A 24,662-nucleotide genomic window follows, 5' to 3' on the forward strand; every position below is an offset into this window, starting at 1 on the left:
AGCTTCTTACAATCAAAAGATAGTATCTATAGGAAAATTTTTAATAATTTTTGTTGAGCCTGTGACTAGCAGCAAAAGTAGGCGAGACACTGGGTTCCGCGGAACCCTTATGAATTTTTATTGACTAGGATTGCTAGTTTTCCGTTAGAGGTTCTTTTCATGTAATCAGGCTTCTTTCACCATTAAAAACAGGCCATTATGATATAGTCAAGAGAGCTGAAAGTGGCATTAAACGCCAATTTTCACTTTTTTAAAATTTATTTTTACAAAAAAAATTAATCAAACTATTGTTGCCTCATTTATCAAATAAAAACTGAAAAAAGAAAACCAGAGGAAACCAGATATTAAAGTTACTCTTTTATATCTTTTGTATACGTAATTTTTGCTATTTTTATACATTGATTATACTTTATTTACATGTTAAAATGTTTTTGTAATGTTTTAGTTTTTTTTGTTTCTGAAATTAAAAAAAAAGTATTTTTTGTGCAGAGTTGACTATAATCCACTGCCAATGTCATCTAATATAAAGATGGAATGAGATGTAATTGCCTAGAGACAACTGTCAACCAGAGACTAAAGGATTGAAGCAACTATAGGTCACTTTATCCTTTATCAATGAGCAAAACTCATATTGTATTGTAAGCTTTGAAAGGCCCTAATATGACAAAATGTGAAACAATTCAAGAGAGAAAACCAAAAGCCTGATTGATGATATCATGAAACAATAAATGAAAAAAAATATGATAATCAACAACCACTGCTTTTGATTTGGGACAGACACATACAGAAAAGTCAAAGTTTAACATGAGAAGTATAACACATTTTATGGATTGGAGATATAGGGGTAAAAAAGTGGGAATGTGGGATATAGGGGTTCAAAAAAGTGGGAACTGAGAAAAAGAAGGAAAAAAAGCACACCCCTCCTAACATATTTGCAAGTATTCGGCCCTCACCTAACCTGTGACAATGGTGTAACAGCACAACATAGGAACAAACTGTAAACATTAGTTGGAATGGACATCAGATCAGCACACAGTACAAAACAACTAACAAAAAGACAATAGGGACAAAATACCGATCTAAGAGTACTGGCAGTTACCGAAGCTAGATCAAAGGCAATTACAACTAACATATAAATTGAGTTTCCCCAGACTGAAAAACAATCAGTACACATTCAATGGATTACAGCCGATTTCATTGAGTGTGTAGGAAAAGGTAAAATCTTTAGTTAGCTTGCTTGCTTGCTGAAGCGTGAAGTCAGTATTAGGTTAGGTAAACTACCCTCCTTTATGAGTAGACTAGTCCGACAGACAGATAGAATTGGTTATCTGTGGGACTAGTCTACTCATAAAGGAGGGTAGTTTACCTAACCTAATAAAGACTTCACAGTTCAGCTAGCAAGCAAGCTAACCAAAGATAGTACCTATTCCTACACACACAATGAAATCGGCTGTAAGAGTAAAGTCTTCATAGACCATGTAGACAGTGTTAGAAAAGAATGACCTTGTGCAACGCCAAAATATAGGTATCGACAGGCCTGGGTAAAACAATATACCCCACCCTCTCATTTGGAGTGAGATATAATATTCAGCAAGACCAGATCTGCTAATATATCAACAGAGTTGGAATAGTCAGTATGTGGCCCTTTAATGATGATTTTTACCCATTTTGTTTCCATTTTTTATGAAAACTATAATTGATAAAGAAAACTGAAAACGGAAGAAGTGATCAAATTGTCAATTGACTCCTAATAGGAATTGTTGACTTTATCTTCTTTTGCTAGGCAAACATATAAAAGATAAAGAGAAACTATAAACAGCAAGACACTACCTATAAATAGGTCATCAAATCTGAAATGTGAAGTCCACTTACAAAAGCTATTGCCATTGAATGACGAGTATTTTGGGGTATTTTTGGCAAAAGTATTAAAATTTATACATAGTAATAGAGAGAAACTAAAAACAGAAAAAAATTTCCAGTCAGCGACACAAGCAAAAAAAAAAAAGAGAACTTAGACATGACAAACAGTTCTAGTCTTTAATGTTGAAAATGCACATAGTCCTAGGTGAGCAACACAGACTCTTTAGATGACGATTATGATTGTTAGTTGCTTAAAGTCCAGTGGCAAATATTTCATGCATATTCAGGTCGAAGGCTCTTTAGGCCCTCTAGTTATAATATTGATTGCTTTATTTGTTGTTGTTTTAACGCCACTCAGTATTATTGTGCTATTTCGTAGCGGTCAGTTTCTATCGGTGTAGGAAGCCGGAGAGAACCACCGACCTTCAGTAGGAAAACTGACAATCCTATAGAAATAAGAATCCTAGTCAATTAAGATTGGCGTCGAGCGCACCTGCCACGTGCGGGATTCGAACTCGTAACCTCAGTGTTGACAGGCGAGTGATACAGTAGTTCGACTACTTTTACCACTCGGCCACCGAGTTTTGATACGTGGAAATTACAAAAAAAAGTATCATGTAACATTGTACACAGTTGTGTTTTTTTATTTCAATATTATAATTAATATTGATAAAAGAAAGTTTTCCACCTTAGGGAGCTACCATTTGATTTTTATGGGGGGGGGGGGAGCTAGGATGGAAAATTTTGTCCTGCATTTTTTTTAGTTGTAATCTCTGTCCTGCCTTTTTATTTTTCACTCTGTTCTGTCCTGCCTTTTTTTTTAAAGTTTATCCTGACTTTTTTTTACCTAAATTGTCATCCTGACTTTTTTTTAACTCAACTCCTGTCCTGCCTATTTTTTTCAAATTTCATCCTAGCCCCCCCCCCCCCCCCCCCCCCCCCCCCCCCCCCCCCCATAAAAATCAAATGGTAGCTCCCTTATTCAATCAACTAAGGTCTTTTACAAGGTCATTTGATTTGTCCTTTACAAAACTATTTCTCTTTCAGGCAGAAGTTTGCTGTCTTTGGTATATTCTACGTAGAATTTAAAGATGGATGATAGTAAGGGTGTCAACCTTCAAAAATTCGCCCAATAGAGGCGAAAGACAAAAATAGGTTTTTCCAATTTTTAGGGGGCGCTGGGTGCTCTCTCTCTCTCTCTCTCAAATTTGAGATATTTTTTTCAGGCTCAGTTTTTCTCGTGTCCCGTTAGCATGAGTAATTATTTTTTAATCACAGCGATTTATTTTATTCATTGTAAGGGCAAGAGACAAATGACTTTACATGAGAGAATGCGAAATGTATACACATTATAATTTTTGACTTTGATAAACGTAGAAGTATAACATTCCCATTAAACATAATGTGTTTGTACTGAATGATACCAATCAAAACGTATTAAACCGTCCCAAAACAAAATCAAATGAACTGTGGTAAAATTGTTAGTTTCTTCTGGGACTATTATACTAACGTTAGTATAATAGTCCCAGGTTTCTTTTAACTGTTATTGACAAAGTATTCGATATATTTAAATATATGTTTATGGAAAGATAAACATCAAACCGTAGATTTGCGAGATATTTAAATTCTTAATGTAAATTACTTTAACATAAACCTTATAAATTTGAGAAACATACTTCCGTTGTAAGCAACCACCCCAGTGGTCTTGTAGAAGTATGCTTTCCTCATTCGCGTAAGGACGTTGGTTCGATCCCCGGCCGATTCAAACCAAATAATTGGTTATTGATGCTTCTATACTAAGGACGCGACATTTAGAAGTAAGAGCAAAGAGTGGTTGGTTCGGAAAAGAAGTAAGAGCAGATAGTGGTTGGCTCGGTATAGAAGTAAGAGCAAAGAGTGGTTGGCTCGGAGTTCGAACTATATGTCCTGTTAGTAAGATATGTCTTCCTTCGGACTTTTACGTTGTAAACTAGTATGTAAAAAAAATCAGCGTGTCGGTCTGGAAAAAAGCTAAGCAGTGTTCATGTTATGGACGTTATGTAACTGGACACAGGTTACTTGGTGACAATGATAACAAGATTCAGATCGAACACATGTACCTTTACAAATAAAGCGGATATTGTCAGTTCGACTGCCTGACTCACTGAAGTAAAAACTTCAGAAAACGTCAAGTTAAAATTAAGAATTTTGCTGGGTTACTCTTTCATTATAGAAACGGGATTATACAATGACAATTAAACAAAAATACAAAAATAACTTGAAAGATTAACAAAAAAAAAGATAATATATGACAGATTAAAGACGTGATTGTAATAAGTAATTCTTACATAATAAATAAAAATAATTTGACAATAAGTGTTTATACTTAAAATATAATATAATCCGTCTCAAAAGGATTATTATCCAGTTTGAAAGTGAATAATATATTATATTGACGGACAAATATTACAAATCAAAACGAATTCGATAAAATAACAATTAGTTCAGAATTAGAGTAATAACAATTTATGATCGAGCAGTTTATCAACGAAAGTCTGAATTACTTTCAAAACTCTTTTTGAATAGTTCGGAACAACAATATACAATGTTCACAATTGCAGCCGCTATCACTGATTCACTGATCAAAAACCATCCATATAATCATCATCATCTGTTCTAGTCTGTTACTGTTGCTGTTGTTGAGATGGATGGATTGATCGGTGTTTATCATCCAGTGGCAAATATTACATGCATATTCCAGACAAGAGCATGTGAATATGATTTGAAGAGAACCCTGCTTTGTACTAGACCGACACGCTGAGCCGGGTTTTTAACATGCTTGTTAATAAGGTAACAATTGTCAGGTAGACACGGTACTTTACATGGAAACAATGTTCTGCACAGTTTGATCTGTGAGGTAGGCCTATGATTACTTTTAAAAGTGGCTTAAGTTTTACAATGCTATTTTTCTCTTAAATGGCTGCGGGTATTTTTATATTTATATTTTTGAACAAGTGTACATATTCTTCCAGTGCGACACCCTAAGGTAGGGCTCCACTATTAATCCGAGGCGGATTCGGGGGGGGGGGGGGGGGGGGGGGGGGGGCACCCCCATTATTTGATTTTAAACATATTTTATTCATAAAGATATGAAAAGGATTGAGCAACAGGCACAGCCTATAAAAGCTCTCTCCATTATGGAACTGCATTTATGGTTATCCCCTGACCTTGTGCACATTTCAGTATAAAACGCTTCCAGTAATAGTTAAACATAGAACCATTCAATTCTTTAATGCTAAATAGATGTTCTACGATTGAACTTATAGTCAAACTTCCGAATGGATTTGACAACTTTCAGATTTTGAACTTGTGAGTAAAATGAATTCAGGAGAAATGATCCTATACTTGTTTCAAAGTAGAATGTCTATCATTTAGTTGCAGACTACTTTTTTTAAAGTTTATATTCCCCTTTGAAAAAGAATGTTGAATTAAACAAGTTCTGCCTTTCTCCATCCAAATGTAACTCATGCAAACTAGGCACATGTTATTCGACAGAGTTAAAGTCTCCCCCTACTACGAAATTCGTTCCTTCGTGAATGATATCCTACACATTGATCTAACGAGGTTGTCGTTATTTTGTAGACTTAAGTGCAGACTTAAGTCGAAATCTGAAAGTTTGTTTTTATGTTGTGCTGTTACACCACTGTCCCATGTTAGAGGAGGGTTGAGCGCTCACAAACAAGTTTAATCCCGCCATATTCTTTATGTGCCTGTCCCAAGTCAGGAGCCTGTAGTTCGGTGGTTGTCGATAGTTCTTGTCTGTCATATTTGTTTTTCATATATTGTTTAGTTATAAATTAGGCCGTTAGTTTTCTCAATTGAATTGTTTCATATTTTTTCATGTCGGGGCCTTTTATAGCCGACTATACGGTATGTGGTTTTCTCATTGTTTAAGGGCCGTACTGTTGCCTATAATTGCTTACATCCACTTTATTTGAACTTTCCAGGATAGATGTCTCATTGGCAATCATCCCACAACTCTTTATTTTTATATAGTAAAAAATGAATGTTTTTGATGGACGTAACTTTTGCATAATATTAGAAAAGGACTGAAACCAAACTCAAACGGAGGACATACATAACATGTATTTTTGACAGATACAATGAAGGACCTATAGCTTTAGAAGTTAAAATTGTCCAGATTTAAAGAAAGTTTCTTTTTAGTCAATTCTAAGACAACAACAACAAAAGGGGGGGTCTTGATTCTGCTTTTAAACAGATGATCATGTCGCATATATCGATGTATTTCCTGAGTAATAACAAATAATATGTTTGTAAGTATATATTGATCTACTTTTGAACTAAAACTATCCGACTTTTAAAGAAATGAATTATTTAAAAAGAGAAAATATTGAATCTTCATTGTTGGTGTTTGTTTAATTTGCCGTCTATAACAATCACAAAATTTGCCGATCCCTGACGAACCTTGATATATTATTGAAAATCCGTAATATTATCTGCGGATTGTAATCGCTCTTTTAACAAAGGACAATACACCGTATCTATATCTGAACTTCCAATTTTACTTGAGTATTGATTTTAAAACCACTTCATATTTCTGTTTTGTTTATTTATGCGCAACATTCAAGTGTTTCGCCGTCTTTTTAAATATAGGTGAAAATGAATTATAATGGATGTAAATTAATTTTTTCAACTAGAAGGACTTGTGAAATTTAAAGATTTGAAGTAACCGAAATTTAATCTTATTTGGAATTTTTAATTAGAAATAGTTGGGGTGTAAAGAAGTGTATTTCTTATATCCTTACAGCTTTTCGGATTTTGTTAAGTCTTATTTTTCGACCGAGGAAAATGATGGTGTATTAGAATTAATCATGTAAACAGACATATGATGGTTGTTGAAAGGTTACGGGGATAAGTTAAAGTAGTGTTAGGTGAAAATTACAGAAAAGGATAATAAAAACTAGCGTCAGAGTGACACAATATTGTAAAGGAGAGCAAAGGGATTATTGTGATGAATTACATTCGAGAAACTAAATGTAGTGATGAATTTCTGAGACCAAAAACTGACAGGAGGTTATTTAAAACGACATGTAGTCAAAATGACGAATTTTCTTTGTTTAAAAGCAGGACATTCATAGAACAAACAGGCGGGGCATCCATAAAATCACTACCCCCAAGGAAAATTACACCAACAATCTATTTCACAACTGATCCGCACGTGAGGAAAACACTTTTACATTTCGAAATTAAATTTTTCTATGGAAGAGACGACCGCGTAAGTATGATATTGAATAAGTATAATGTTGAATAAGTATAATATTGAATAAGTATAATATTAAATAAGTATAATATTGAATATAAAAAAGGGAGAAGGTACAGAAAGCAATCAAAACCATAAAAAAGTAAAAAAAACAAAACAACAAACACCACACTAGAACGGACACAAAGAAAAACGACGAAAAGAAAAACAGCAATCATCAAAACATTTAATCTACACCAAAAAAACTTTAAAAAAACTTTAAAAAAAACTTTAAAAAACTTTAAAAAACTTAAAAAAAAACTTTAAAAAACTTTTAAAAAAACTTAAAAAAAACTTAAAAATAATCAGATTCGGTCCCTGGCCTTGTCAAACATTAGACATATTTTTAAATTGGTATGTGTTGCTTCTTTGCTAAGTAATGCTGTAGGAGACAGGGGAAAGAAACGGACTATGGTGCCCAAGTAACACGACAGGTATTTCTAGATTGAAACACTGCTTGTCAACACGACAGATATTTCTAGATTGAAACACTGCTTGCCAACACGTTTAGAATACGGCTTAGTTTAGAAGAAGATGGCATTGCCATGATATATATCTTCTTGTAACAGTTGCCACGGGACGTAAAACACTCATTCTGTTGTGAGTCTGTTCTGATTTGAGTTTTAAAAAAAGGAAAATAACACTATACATTTTATGCATCCGAAGCGCTTACCTGGGTATATCTTCATCAGGAAGGCTCAAAGATGAATGTTTGAAAGCCAAGGATCGATGAACAAAACCGAAACAGGCGATGATCTATCTAGAATAATAGACAATCAATCAAAGGTCAACTTTGTCTGATGGGGTTGAAAACTTAGTTCCTTAATCATTTTTAAATCTATAAACGGACAATGTTAATTTAGTACTGGTCTTTTGAACTTTTCGTGACTACGAAGAAACAATATTCGTATTTTATTATAAATTACCATTCAACAGGTGTTTATGAATAAAATTAGGCGTTGGGTATAGTAACTTTTTCTTTCATTTTTTTCATTTAGTTCGTCGTTCAGACCTTTTCTCTGTTTTCTTTCAATTCAGTCATTGTAATCTGAAAAGGATTTAACTACATATATGTGATAATTACACGTTCATATATTACGTACTTTTAATCCGGTGTCATAGTCTATGGTGTAAATTCTTTAGCATTCAAATTCTTATCTTAATCCTTCTATGTGGTTTGTCTATTTTTTTCTTCATTTCAAGTTAATTATGTTATATTACATGTATGATATGTACTTCAAATAAGATTTAAAATAAGATTATGGAAAAATTCAAGGCGATAAGATTCGGAAATCAAATTGATGTATAAGGAAACCCGTATGATAAAGTATTCCAAATTACTATTGTTGTGTTGCATGAGGTACCGGTCTGGAAAAGGGGGGATGGTCCTTCATTTCCTCATTCTTTAACTTTTGACCATTTCCTCTATATACATTATTTATTCAAACCATATTCTCTATTCTTTTTATTTCAGCAACATTTTATTCTCTATTCTTTTTATTTCGCCAATATTTTATTCTCTATTCTTTTTATTTCAGCAACCCTTTATTCTCTACTCTTTTGATTTCGCCAATATTTTATTCTCTATTCTTTTTATTTCAGCAACATTTTATTCTCTATTCTTTTTATTTCAGCAACATTTTATTTTCTATTCTTTTTATTTCGCCAATATTTTATTCTCTATTCTTTTTATTTCAGCAACCCTTTATTCTCTACTCTTTTTATTTCGCCAATATTTTATTCTCTATTCTTTTTATTTCAGCAACATTTTATTCTCTATTCTTTTTATTTAGCCAATATTTTATTCTCTATTCTTTTTATTTCAGCAACCCTTTATTCTCTATTCTTTTTATTTCGCCAATATTTTATTCTCTATTCTTTTTATTTCGCCAATATTTTATTCTCTATTCTTTTTATTTCGCCAATATTTTATTCTCTATTCTTTTTATTTCAGCAATCCTTTATTCTCTACTCTTCTTATTTCGCCAATATTTTATTCTCTATTCTTTTTATTTCGCCAATATTTTATTCTCTATTCTTTTTATTTCAGCAACCCTTTATTCTCTATTCTTTTTATTTCGCCAATATTTTATTCTCTATTCTTTTTATTTCAGCAACATTTTATTCTCTATTCTTTTTATTTAGCCAATATTTTATTCTCTATTCTTTTTATTTCAGCAACCCTTTATTCTCTATTCTTTTTATTTCGCCAATATTTTATTCTCTATTCTTTTTATTTCGCCAATATTTTATTCTCTATTCTTTTTATTTCGCCAATATTTTATTCTCTATTCTTTTTATTTCAGCAATCCGTTATTCTCTACTCTTCTTATTTCGCCAATATTTTATTCTCTATTCTTTTTATTTCGCCAATATTTTATTCTCTATTCTTTTTATTTCAGCAACCCTTTATTAATTCTCTATTCTTTTTATTTCAGCAATATTTTATTATCTATTCTTTTTATTTTAGCAACCCTTTATTCTCTAATCTATCAACCCCATCCAGACCCTTTCGCATGTAATCGTAGTGAAATCAGTATTAAATGCGACTAAAACAATGTAAACATTTATAAACCATAGCTTTGACAAATTTGTTGGATTAAATTCTACATATTAAAAAAATCGTTGTGAAATCTAAAACATGCAAACATATTTAGGAAAAGAATTGTCATTAATTATTTATACATTTACCAATAGTAAGCTATATGAAAAGCATGATTAGTATTGAAATCAATACTGGAAATTTTCTTAAACTTTAATTTTTAAACATGTAAATATTTAGTAAAAATAGTTGCAACTCAATTTTATCAATTAACCTTAAACCCACCTAATTTTTGTCTGGCCTATTTACATAAAAAGAATAACAGAAATTAAAAAAAAATGTAGTACAATACAACAGAATTTACACCAAAGATCCGAATCGTCCGAAAAACGACTTAAAAACAAGGATAAACAACAACGCTTTAAGCATGCTCCAGGTGCACGTGCTCAGGAACCTTTGCCTATAAAGACCATATGTCGTAAAAGTATTAAACACACAATACAAAATCTGTACACCAGCTGCTAACATGACAATTACCTTCTTAACAAGGAAAAAAAAAAGATGCCACATAATTTGGATAGCACATTCAAATGTAAAATTGAGAGTTGAAAATCCCGCACCCGCAGGCGGCCTTCATCTGGCCCCTAAGCAAAAATGTGTACTAGTTCAGTGAAAATGGACATCACACTAAACTCCGAAACATATAAATGAACTAAAATTTAAAAAAAAACATACACAATACTTACAAAGGCCAGAGGCTCATGACTTGGGACAGGCGCAAATATGCGGCGGGGTTAAACATGTTTAGTGAAATCTAAACCCTCCCCCTATACCACTAGACAATGTAGAATAAACAAACACACAGCAATACGCACAGTAAAACTCAGTTTAAAAGAAGTCCGAGTCCGATGTCAGAATGGGTAACAGAAGAAACTAAGCAAAATGACAATGATACTTCAGGAAGATAGTAATATTTAGGTAGCCAGTGCTGTTTGTTAAACACTTCCGCTCAAAAGTTGACATATTATATACAACTCCCTTCTGGGGAAGACTTTAGTTGCACTTTAGATTTTTTTTATTGGTTCATTTGCTGTCTCATTTGGCTCCCCCTTTTATTCCTACTAAACAAAGAGACCTAGGATTTATAAAAAAATACATAGTCCCTAGATTAGAAAAAAATGAATTATTTGCGTGCCGGCCCAAAAGATATTTGTCTATAATAATTCTATTAAATTGAAGCCATCTTATAAACAGTAAAGATCTGGTGCCTCAAGTGTAATTATTATGATTTATCAAAAATGTCAATATTTGAGAAAAGTATAAAAATGACGACCAAACGGTGTGGTAATATGATCTACTATGTCCTAAAGTTTACCACTGGTAAATAACCCAGGACTTAAGTATATTTCGACAATACTAATGTAAAAATGAAGTACTTTCATACCTTAGAAATGTAGGTAAAGGTAAATATCGCATAGGTATCTGACAACAAAATTCAAATTACAAACACTACCTTTAAAGGAAATTAAATTGAGAAAATGATGATTTATTATATATATCTTGAATTTGAATTGAGTTATTGATTAAGTTTAAATAATTTTTGGTAACCGGACGCAGATTAGCATAGATTGTTATTTATTACATTGTGGGATCAAAAGGAGAGCATGGAAGGAACTAGGGAGGGGGATGGATAGGGGTGATAAATAGGGCATGGATATGCATTTATTCTAGAATCATGAATCATAAAAATGAAGGCGGACCCTCTATCCTTTTTATGGGTGAAACCACCACCCCTTTTAAAACAAATCAGACAATGCATCTGCTTTTGTTTGACACAAAGTCGTGAAATTAGAAGAATTAAAACAAATTATTTTATATCATTCATCACCTTAGAGTTCTAGTACCGCGCCAGATTATACACACGCTGACAAAAATTTAAGATTTAGGGATATATAATCATGATAATTGAGAATGGAAACGGTGAATATGTCAAAGAGACTACAACGCGACCAAAGAGCAGAATATACATATGTATACGTCTTCTGTCTGTCTGTCTGTCTGTCTGTCATTGAGCATTGTAAGCGCAATTCCAAATGGTTAGTCGGATATTTATTAAACATCACACAGCTGTAGAAAATATCTAAGAACGTGCTTTAAGGGATGTGAAATATATGTCATACATGCGCTTGACTCAAGCTACCTTAAAGGGAGATACTTGAATAAACCTTCTTTATTTATATTTCGTATTCATGGAGTAAAATTGTAAAATTACTTGCAAACTTCCCTGTTGATACACACAATGAGCTCTCTGTGTGATCATCTAAGTTGGTCCATGATGTTTTGATGTGGTTTGTGTTTCCAAGCAATTAGCTTTCTGTGGGGTCACATGAGTTGATCCATGATGTTTTGATGTGGTTTGTGTTTCCAAGCAATTAGCTTTCTGTGGGGTCACATGTGTTGATCCATGATGTTTTGATGTGGTTTGTGTTTCCAAGCAATTAGCTTTCTGTGGGGTCACATGAGTTGATCCATGATGTTTTGATGTGGTTTGATTTTACGTTGCTTAATTTACTTTCTACCCTTCTGAGGTTTTTTTTTCAGTCATCTTGTATTTTTATCCTCAAGTTTCGGCTATACGAATTTAGTGAATGTTTTGTGATTTCCAATATATCTATCTTTTCCATCATAATTACTTAAAACGCAAGCATCTGGGGCTCTTTTCACAAAAAATCTTACGACTAAAACTGATCGTAAGTTATACTGAAATGTTCATGACTTACGAGTGTTTTCACTCGTAAGATTTTTTGTGAAATGATTCGCTGGATCAATATTATACATTTTATCAAGGGTGTTTAAAGGATATCATTATTTTTATATTTCAGTTTAAGTTTCCTGTCGTGACTAAACGACCACACACTCCTAGGGCACCAGCTGGTATGTATAAATATATATTTGATTAAACCTACTAACGCACATTCCGTATACTTGTTCGTTCAGCATTGCTTTTCGGGTTTCTTTGTTTCTTAATCTTATACCATTTGATATTTTCTGATAATGTATGTTTGTTACATTTTGCGATTTAATATCAATGCTGAAATGTTTAGTTTTAATATTCCAAACAGCTGACTGTTTTCACTCAACATGCCCAAAGAAATACGCGATACCCCAAAAAGATGTCAAAACGAAATATAACCTCAATTCAAATATTATCATTCTCTCCTAAGCTCCATTTTTTAGTTCATATTTTCCAGTCCGGAAAAGGAATGTTTAAAATGCTTTTAAAATATCTTATAAAATTGAATTAATGTGTATAATTCCTATCTGATCGGATGATACCTTAAAACCTTGTGTCTACAAGCAGGAATATACGTACCGGAAACAATGCTTTACAGAAAAACTGCCAAATATCTATAAATGAGGGTCTGGAAATGAGAGTTTTCATTTCTGTATTCTTTGATATTTAAGTAACTTTTCATCGCTTATTTAATTTTTTATCCATTATTCTCTATTCTTAATATTTCAGCACCCCATGAGTCTCTATTGTGTATTTAATTGGCCTATTTTTTTTCTTTATTATTGGCCCATTATCTCTATTCTGTTAACCCCATCCAGGACCTCATAAATTCACGAAGAGATATTTATAGAGCAATGTTATAAAGTCTGCTTGTTTGTTAAGTAGATCAGTATTGACACAGAATAAAGACAACCAACAGAGTTCAAATGACGTGTATTTAAGCAACTATAGGTAACCGTACAGCCTTCAACAATGAGCAAAACCCATACGGTATAGTCAGCTACAAAAGACCTGAAAGATACGTGCACGATTCAAGATTCATCGGCAACCTTGTCATACATTTCATCATCATAGTCACCTATCACTCATTACATTATAAGTGCCCCCCACCCCACCCGGGCCATACAACATATTCAAATACTTTTAGGTGTAACGAAACTGTCTTTACCTTCAAATATTAACGTTTTCGACATTTCCTCATCATTCATATATCTTAGGCTTATTATGAGTATTTATCTGATGTAAGGCAATAATTTGTTTAACTGTCAACGATAAATAATAAAAACAAAAATTCTTTTTTCAGCATATTCGTGGAATTGTTCCAATGAAGCATTCTCACAGATGTACAGAGTAAGTCAATCAATCATTCAATCAATCAATCAAGCAACCAACCAATCAACCAACCAATCAATCAATCAATCAATCAATCAATCAATCAATCAACCATCAATCAATCAATCAATCAATCAATCAATCAATCATTACATTACATGTATCACAAACTAGTCAAAACATTTACTAAATTTTATCATCGGTACAAGGACATTATTTGTAAATATAAATCAACATGCAGACATCTTATACGTTCAGGTATTTCACATCCAATATTGTATGGTAATATTCTTTACAAAGCACAAAAATGTCGGCATTCACCTCAAAAGCTAACCAAACCTTTAAACATACTTATTCGGAAAGGATATAGTTACGATACTGTTGTCAGATCATTAAGGATTGCATATTTTGGTATTAATATTGATTCACTCATAGGGTCTTTGCATCGGAAATAAACACATTTATTCTAAAACCAGTTGTTGGCATGATACGGGTTATGTTCTTCTCATATATTTTATGATGGTATGATACTAAACCCCTAACGGGAGGGATTGTACTTGATTTTCATATGATGAAGATATAATCTTTCAATCAGTTTAATTGAGGTCTGGAGCTGGCATGTCAGTAACTGCTAGTAGTCCTTTGTTCATTTATGTATCATTGTCATTTTGCTTAGTTTCTTTTGTTACCTATTCTGACATCGGACTCGGACTTATTTTAAACTGAGTTTTACTGTGCGTATTGCTGTGTGTTTCTTTATTCTACATTGGCTAGTGGTATAGGGGGAGGGTTGAGATCTCACAAAACATGTTTAACCCCGCCGCATTTTTGCGCCTGTCCCAAGTCAGGAGCCTCTGGCCTTTGTTAGTCTTGTATGTTTTTTAATTTTAGTTCATTTATATGTTTTGGAGTTTAGTGTGACGTCCATTTTCACTGAACTAGCACACAATTTTATTTAGGGGCCAGTTGAGGACCACCTCCGTGTGAGGGATTTTCTCGCTGCGTTGAAGACCCATTGGTGGCCTTCGGCTGTTGTCTGCTCTTTGGTCGGGTTGTTGTCTCTTTGACATATTCCCCATTTCCTTTCTCAATTTTATTCATTACAATCCGTAATTATGATTTGCTGAAAACAAATGTAAGGCACTCCAATATCAAATTTTGTTAGCGTATAAAATGCTATGACTGCATGTGTTATCCGTGACAATGTTAAAACAATGCATAGAAAAAACAAACGAAAAGCTTGATATAAGTCTTAACTTTCATAACTATAGCTTAAAATGTAATTATAAGAATTGAATACTTGTATTTCTTTTTATAACTTAATTTGGTTGTAAAAATGTTGATCGTGTGCAAATATTTATAATGTAGCGATTCCTCGCTTCAAAAAAAACTAAACTTCGGTCAACGTTTTTACACCCTATAAATTTATAAAAGAAGCTTTCAATTATTCAATAAATGTTATGTTTGCAGTGCATACTCAGCGTACAAACAGTTACGTCTATTTCAGTAAAAATAAAATGGAACCAAATTTACAAACCCAAAACCGTTCGAAAATCAATCAAGTTACATTGTAAAAAAGTGCAGGCCTATAAATATTCGTTATATGTTCAGATTTATACGATCCTGCTGTTTTCGTCGAATATATGTCGGAAGAACTTTTTCGAAAAACGTATTTTAATTTTTCTCTTCAATATATTTATATTCGACAACTCAAGCAAACTAGAGGCTCTAAAGAGCATGTGTCGCTCGCTTAGCTCTGTGTGCATCTTCAACAATGGCCACTCTCCAACATTGGGGACTAAAAAATGAAATTCATGACACAAATCCCCTTTTTGTTGATCTTGATTTGCTGATTATTGATTATTTATTCTGTTTACAGTTCCTTCTACCTTCTCTAGTTTTTGCCCAAAACACAAAAAGGGGGGGGGGGGATCGTCATTTAAGGACAATCATAAAGAGTCTACGAACGATTTCTGCAAAATTTGACTTATTTGTAGATCTTGTATTGCTGATCATTTTTGTATCTAAAGTGTCTACCTAGCTTTTATAGTTTCAAAAAAATAGGCAAAAAAGCAAATAAAAAACGGTAAAAATTGTCACTCCAATAAGGAGTCAACTGATGATTTCAGCAATAGTGAATTATTTGTAGATCTGGTCTTGCTGATCATTTTGCCTTTATATTTTTTTCTATCTATTATAATTTTTAGGAGATAAGCCAAAACCGCAAACAAATAATGGTAAAATCGTCATTAAAGGGCAATAACCCAAACAAGGCAACGTTTGACGATTACGGCCATGTTGACTTATTTGTCGATCTTGTCTTGCTTATCATTTTTGCAACTAAAAGTGTCTCTCTATCTATTATACATGTATTTATGAAGATAATAGGCAAATTCTAAAAATTGGTAAAAAAACATCATTCAATAGCAACACACCAATAAGGAGTCGTCAGACAATATCAGCCATGTTATAGTTTTTTTTAGATATTTGACAAAAAAAAACCCAAATTGATAAAAATCGTCAATAAAGGGCAAGAACTCCAATAAGGAGTCATATGACCATTCGATCATGCTGACCTATTTGTAAATCTTCTCTTGCTGGGCAATAACTCCTTTAGGAAGCTGTCTGACCGTTTTGATGTAAATAGACAATAGAGATCTCTCAACTTTCTGAACATTTCTGCCACTGTCAAATTTTCTCTATTCATAGAGGTTTTCAAGATAATAGGTAAAACTTGCATTTTACCCCTATGTTCTATTTTAGCAATGTCGGCTATTTTGGTTGGCAGGCAGGGTCATCGGACACATTTTTAAACCAGATACCCCAATGATGATAATTTTTGCCAAGTTTAGTGAAATTTGGCCGCGTAGATTCAGAGAAGATTTTTGTAAAAGTTAACGGACGACGGACGACAAATGATGACCCTTTGGGCTAAAAAGGGAAACCATACTAACTTGTTACACTGAAAAATTAAGCGTTTTCATATGCGGAATCTCACAAACATGTTCTTCAGAGGGGAAAGAAATTTCTGCTTTACATTCGACTTCAATCTTATTTAACGGTGGTTATACGTAATTTGTCCGTTAAAGTATTACTCCCGTATTGATTTACGTGCAATTGATTAAGATTAAGGTTAACCTTTGTGTGTGGTGTACTGTTTTTTTTTTTATAATTCATTTGATTTCCAAGGATTAGGTTCGGTAAGGGCCTTTTTGCCCCAAATATCAAGTTAATTATATAACTATAATACTTTTTTTAGATGAAAGTGTTAAAGTTGATGCATGTGTGAGAGAGTGTAACGGGGCGATTCATGTAGAGTTTTTTTTTATTATAAAGCTCCCAGCTACACCCCAATTAGGTTGAAAAAGGAGATTTTGTTTTAGAAAATTTACAAAATATCTGGGGCCTGGTTTTCGAAAGTATCCTTAGATATGTCATAAGATATATCTTAGGACAAACTTTATGATCCTCTTATGACTATCATATGATGTGTCATAAAATGTGTCATAGAAATACATGTAACAAAAACACAGAGTGGACGTGGCCGGGTACTTTGATTGAGCTGAATGAAATACTATCAAGATGAGTTCCAGAAAAGCCACTGAAACAGCTGTCCTAAGATAGTCATACCTATGATGCTCTTATGACTGTCATAAGTGAACATATTTTCTTTTATGTTAAATAATGATTATAAAAAATATGAAAATAACTTATTTCCATTCTTTATATTTACGAATATTTTATTTTTTTCATTATAATGAACGTGTGACCACAAACTACATTTAAAACAAAAAGTTAAACCTTGTAAGAGATGGACATATTTAAGCACAGATCTGAAAACAATCATAGCTGAGGCGTAAAAATCAATCAAGAACAGCTGAAAAATATTAAAATGTTTCATTCCAATGTTTCTTACCATAGTTATCTTTGACCATTTTTAATAGCTGGACATTAAATGTACTGTAGGCACAACTTGCAGCAGGGGTTTTGTTTTCTGTGCAGGCTCTGATAAAATCCTTTATTTTATTATCAATACTTCAAAAGCTAACTCAAAGTCATTTTTATTTTAAACTTGGATTTCCGAGCCCAGAAGATAAATTTAGAATGCAGTGGAGGCTTCTATTTCACATCTTTTACCGAAGGGAAATAATTTTTTCAGTGGCTTTTCTGAAACTCATCTTGATAGTATTTCATTCAGCTCAATCAAAGTCCCCGGCCACGTCCACTTTGTGTTTTTGTTACATGTATTTCTATTTGTATCTATCTGATGAGTTCAGCCTTTTTCAACTGATTTTTATAGTTCGTTCTTATGTTGTACTGTTACACCACTGTCCCTGGTTAGGGGGAGGGTTGGGATCCCGCTAACATGTTTAACCCCGCCACATTCTTTATGTGTGTGCCTTTCCCAAGTCAGGAGCCTCTAATTCAGTGGTTGTCGTTTGTTGCTGTGTTATATATTTGTTTTTCGTTCATTTTTTTGTACATTAATTAGGCCGTTAGTTTTCTCGTTTGAATTGTTTTACATTTGTCATTTCGGGGCCTTTTATAGCTGACTATGCGGTATGGGCTTTGCTCATTGTTGAAGGCAGTACGGTGACCTATAGTTGTTAATTTCTGTGTTATTTGGTCTCTTGTGAAGAGTTGTCTCATTGGCAATCATACCACATCTTCTTTTTTTATCTGAAATTATATATGAAAAGGAATTACAATATGAGTTGATAATTTGTTCAAATTTAGTTTGTATACAATATATAAAAAAATTCTAGAACTTCGCGTTCATGCTTTATTATACATGGAGTGTTATTTAATTGTGAATACGTTCAAATTTGGTACATCGTTAACCCGCTTAACGAAATGCTCAAGCAAATCCGTTGATAAACTGTTATACATACATGCGTTAGGAAAGAAATAATATATAATATATATTTATTAAACATATTCATGAGTAAGAAAAGGGGTCAAAATTTTACGTCGCGAAAAATTCAAATCTTTATTGACGAAGCGGAGAAGAATATACCTTTATTATTGAGCAACCCATCAACAAACAGTGCCAGAAAGAGAGCATGAGGGACTGCATGTGCAACGATATATGCAGTAAATGACAATGATCACCTTAGAACATTGGAAGTGATGTCGTAACTTTTATGATAATCATAAGACCATCATAAGTCATGTCGCGAGGTGTCTTAAGTTTACGATAAAAGTTATGACATATCGTAACTTGGGACACTTTTGAATACACATCTTACGACTACAGACCTTCTAAAATTCAAACTGACCATTATTCCGTGCGTTCATCGTGTATCGTGCGTGTTGCGTGCGTGTATCGTGCGTGTATCGTGCGTGTACCAATCGTGCGCTCATCATTCATCGTTCCGTGTATTTTCCGTGTAACGTGCGTGCATCGTGTATTCTTAATCGTGTATGGTGCGTGTATCGTGCGTGTATCGTGCGTGTATCGTGCGTTCATTAATCATTCATTCTTAACCGTGTATCGTGCGTTCGTCAATCGTGTATAACTGTGTACATCAGATAATGTGCATTTGTCAAACGTTCATCTCTAATCTGGTAACGTTCATTCATTGCGGTTTTTATATGATAGTCGGTTATAGAGCTCATCAAAGCTTATATTTTATCTCACGGTTAAAGTGTATATATATGTTCCGACTATAAATAAAATTTACATTCATACTTACTTTCTTGTGAACACTTAATTAACTTCATCGTACATAACGTTCATACAGATTCATGAATTTTTGTGTAAAATTTATTTATCATCTGTAAACATTTCGTGGTTATTCAGTGAATCTTGGCTGGGACTGACACATTTTAATATAATGATACATGTTCTACGTACAAACAATAACATGATGACATTTCTACGACAGAACAGTTAAAATTGGAATTTCTATTCAACTGAGCGAAATGGGCTTAAAAATATACTGTTGGCCAACTGTTATTTGTTAAAAAATATTCCGCCAATTAAAAACAACAGTGCTTTTGCAAAATTTAGATGTGGGGTAGCTCCACTAAAAATAGAAACTGGAAAGTATGAAAGAAAAGAAGTCCACGAGATGACATGTGTTGTAGCTCTACTATTGAAGATGAACTTCATGTCATTTTAAAATGCCCATTATATGTAGATTTAAGACAAATTATGATACATTAAGCTAAACATTTTAATGAACATTTTAACCTTTAATTATCAGATAGCGAAACATTTATATTTTTATTTAATAACGGCAATGTTGCTGCTATAGTTGCCAAAAACATCAACAATATTTCATTGAAAAGAAACGGCATTTTATTTCCTAGTTCTCAAAGAAAAAATGTTTTATTTTCATATAGTACAGGTGGACACTGTAAATTTTAAATGTAAATGAGTAAATATATTGTGTCTTAAAAGTCTCTCATTATTCTTTTTAAGATTGGTACATACAATGCAAATGTTTTAATGTTTTATGTTTATTTCTGTGATTCTCATTTTATGTTTGTATGTGGTGAGACTAATAAAATATTGAATCAGTATTAACATGATTAATGTTCAACTTGAGTCATTTTTCCAATGTTGAACAATGCAAGATTATAATTCTTCGCTTATTTGGCAAATTCATATAATCTACTAAATATTTAAACATTTAAGTTTTGATAAATACCATTACAAATATAATTTTTGTCTTCGTTTCTGATGGTCACGTGCAGGTAAGGTTATTCCATTGAGAAAATACAATATACAAGATTGTCGGGTAAATGTGGATTGCGGATTAAAATTTTAGATGTCAAACTTGAATTAACAAATTAAACTGAGGCGAATTTAACACGAATATGTATTTTCTCTTCAACAGTGTTTTTATTCTCTGTTCTTTATTTTCATTTAAAATAAACTAAATATGTTTTGTGGAAAATTGAATACAAATAAACATATGTATTTGAAGGCATTTTTTTAATTAAACAAGTATAAGATCACGCAAATATATCCCGTATTCCTTAAGAGGGATTTTAAATTGAGGAACTTTTTAAACTTGAAATTGTGTTTACGAGTTTAAGATATTCTTTTTTATTCAAATTTTTTGATAAAATAGTTAAATATATTGTATTATCATAACAAGTCTTTATTTAAATGGAATAAACATGGAACACTTTCACAGATTCACTTTTCATTGTGTTCATGGTTGCATATCAAGGACACCGTTTTTAATGTATGTCTAAAAGATTAATATCCGAAAATATAATTCACAATAGTACTTTGTATTAAAGAATGACGGATTATTTTACCATGGGGGTATTTTTTGTTCCGTTACTGAGGACATTTTTTTGTCCTTTATGAATCCATATGACAAATTTGACTCCAATAAGGATAAATTTTATCTTATAGAAAAATCGGTAGTTTTTATCCGATAGATTTTGTGTTCATCTTTATCGGATATAAAAGATTGAAAAATACAAACAATTACTTGAAGTTTCGTATGCATCTATCACGATCCAGCAACTTTTGACTAGTATAAAGGGTTGCCTTGGTTTTATAGCTCAAAGCGGTATCATTTGTTTTGCTTTACATTGGGTTAAATAATGAAATGTATGTTTCAGAAATTTGCACAAGTTTGATTTCGGCTTTGACTCCCAGGGACACTGTCGTTTACAGTAAAGGACGAAAATCTACACATGTACGTTCTTATAAAAAAGAAAGTTGTGGTATGATTGCCAATGTTCATCATTATATCATAATTATTGTACTCCCCCTAATAATGAATCTATAATATATGCCACTGGACGTTAAACGATCAACTATTAATTCATCCATCTTATCCTTTTAGTTTTGTGATAATTTGCATATCAAATACATGAAACAACAGGGGCGGATCCAGCCATTTTAAAAAGGGGAGTTCCAACCCAGGGCAAAAAGGGGGGGGTTCCAACTATATGTCCCAATTCAAATGCATTGATCGTCCAAAAAAAGGGGGGTTCCAACCCCCTGAACCCTCCCCCTGGATCCGTCACTGAACAACTGCAGAGTTTCACTAAAGTTAGAAGGCCGATATTATTGCACATATAAAACAGGCATTAACATCGATCCCTACGTTTTGATCCGCTCACAAAACAACACTTCATAAATTTCATGCATCTATAACGCTTTTCTGGATTTACTTTCACTAGGAACGCCTAATGCTAAATATTTTAAAGCCAAAGAATGTATAAAATAGATAGGAGTGTAGACCAATAAAGGGCCTATACACATTCACAACATTCTGTGTATTTATGTGTTTGTCCAAAGTCAAAAGCACGTAGTTCAGTGGTTTTCGTAACATCAATTCTGTTATATACATGTATTTGGGCTTTTTTTTGTGGCAAGATACATGTAGCTTTGAAATAAAGAAGGCCGTTAGTTTGCTCAATTGAATTGTTTCATATTTTTTTCATGTCGGGGCGGGGCCTTTAATAACCGACTTTACAGTTCCCGTATTTTTTCATTATTGAAGGTCGTATAGATATAACTGCTAGCATTCCTCTTGATTTGAACTTTCTTGAATAGTTGACTCACTAGCAATTATACCACATTTTCTTATTTTTACATAAGCCTTCAATCCATCAAAAGCCAATTTAGTCTGCTGTAGCTGAAACCTACGTTTCTTAAAAAAAAATCTAAATTTATATACTGACAATTTAAGAAATGTTTGTCATATATATCTGTTCGTGATATAAGTATTAAAATATTTTAGCTATGAAGATGTGTAAACCCTTAAATAAACCCTATTTCTTTGGGCAATACCTACGGGAATTAAAATAATAAAAACCATTATTAGAAAATCGGAATATATATGTGTGTATGACTCGGAGGTGCAATGGAGATCATAAAGTTTGATGGCCACGCGTGAAGTGCGCTGGTCTGCGCCTAAGTGCGATGAGCTGTTCGATGGTTTGCGATGGTTTATATAACGCGGGATACCTAGATTAAAGTCTACAGATGTGCAATTATTATGAGCAGTATATTTGTTTCAATGTCAGTATATAAAGCATTTACTAGTGTTATTGTCTATGAATGTAATAGTTAAAGTTGCCGCGTACTAATTTAGAGATCGTCCTATTTGATGTTTTGCATGTGGAAATTATTCTTGCTTCAACATGTATCTTTACTTAATTTGTTCCTCTAATGAGATCATCATTTACCGTTATATAATCATAAGAATAGTTTCACGGTGGACCCGTATGTATTGAGGGAATGACACTTCATCGTACGTAAAAACAAATCTTTCGTATATTTCCCGTTTCACAGTCCTACATGTATATTGAATTTTACCCACAACTCAGAAAGTTGACCAGCGCGGGGTATGCTTAAACCTCTTATTCTAGATGTCAGGTAACTTACTTTAAAGTAAAAGTTAAGTAGAATTCGTATGCTGGTAACATATAAGAAAAATAATAAAATATAATAACGGTTTCAATTCATCACTTTTACTAGCGCTTTCACTGCTTTTACAGATCTTCAGGTAATATATCTATATTTAAATTTGTTTTTTAGGGATGCATCCAGTTGTACCTTTTCATTTAAAATATATTTCCGTGAAGTAATCTCAAAAGATTACTCACTTCAATAAAAAATAAATAAGGGAAATGAAACCTCTTCTCGCATGTTGCACTTTGTGTAATTGTTCTCTTCGACAAAATACTGCCTTGAACTCAATTTTGGTATAAATATAAAGAAGCCACATTTGGTTCTTAAATGGATATTTTTTAAACACCTAAAGCTAGGTAAAGCCTATCTCTTGATATAGGCTCTTAAATTCGGCAACTTTTAGAGACCGACCGTGCTTGGGCTGTATAGCCAGTCAAGGTTGCTAAACTCTTATTATCCGTTTAGAGATTTTCTGAAAATACGATGGTTACTGTCTCATTAGAAACTAAAACCTTATCAAATATGGTGGCCTTCGGCTGTCATCTGCTCTTTTCGGGTTGTTGTCTCTTTGACATATTCATCATTTCCATTCTCAATTTTAAAATAACTAAAAATATGATAAACAGTTGCCAGAGCAATATTCATTTAACAAGCCAGTGCGTTGATACAGGTTATATTCTACTGAATTTACTATATCCGTTATTATTACGTAATTATATAAGTCCCGTGTCCAGGTAAAAATAACAATTTGTGGTTTGTATGTCAGGTGAAAGTGACAACGGGTGGTATGTATACTAAAATGTTTATCGTCTTCCATTATACATGAGGGTGTGGATGGGGGTTTATAGAATAGAAAATTATTGACCAAAAAATAAAGAATACAAAAAATAATCAGACAAATTTATAGAAAAGAAAATGATGAGGTACTAGAATATATGGAATAAAAAATGATCGACAAAAGGTATAACGATTAGAAAAAATTGCCTAAAATGATAGAATACAGAAATAATGAATCCCTATTCAGACCCTCATAATCTGACGATGACGTTTAGCTTTAGGACAATTATGGGCATGTGATACAGTTTTAGAACCACAGTGATTTTTTTTTACAAAAGTTCACATATATACAAGCTAATTTTTACAAAATCAATTTGTATATGTAATAAAAATTATATCTTCTTGTGCTAAATTTAAAAGACAAATGGGTTTGAATTATTCGACATTAAAAAATTTTACTTATAACATTTCGGTTTCTTGGACATTTTTGTCCTTTGAACAGACATCTTTAACTTTTTTGTTTCAAAAGATAAAGATATGCGGATTTCGGTAAAGAGATTGGGAATATCTTCGTTATAAAATTGGGCTCTACATTTGTGTAACAATTCTTTGTTAATATTTAATTTTTGTGAAAAGAAATTGATACAAGAAGAAAAAACGGTATTTT

At 32.7% G+C, this 24,662-nt stretch overlaps 1 long non-coding RNA gene across 1 annotated transcript in view; it reads left to right on the top strand.

Annotated features, from left to right (window-relative positions):
* Window positions 1-6,433: 6,433 nt before the first annotated feature.
* Window positions 6,434-24,662, top strand: part of LOC127705251 (uncharacterized) — a 28,414-nt gene continuing 10,185 nt past the window's right edge. Inside the window, exons 1-3 of the long non-coding RNA XR_007983759.1 lie at window positions 6,434-7,135; window positions 12,584-12,635; window positions 13,799-13,845. This is a non-coding gene — a long non-coding RNA (uncharacterized LOC127705251). The remainder of the gene's footprint in view (window positions 7,136-12,583; window positions 12,636-13,798; window positions 13,846-24,662) is intronic.

Source organism: Mytilus californianus, unplaced genomic scaffold (assembly GCF_021869535.1).
Source record: "Mytilus californianus isolate M0D057914Y unplaced genomic scaffold, xbMytCali1.0.p SCAF_6, whole genome shotgun sequence".
Lineage (NCBI taxonomy): Eukaryota > Metazoa > Mollusca > Bivalvia > Mytilida > Mytilidae > Mytilus > Mytilus californianus.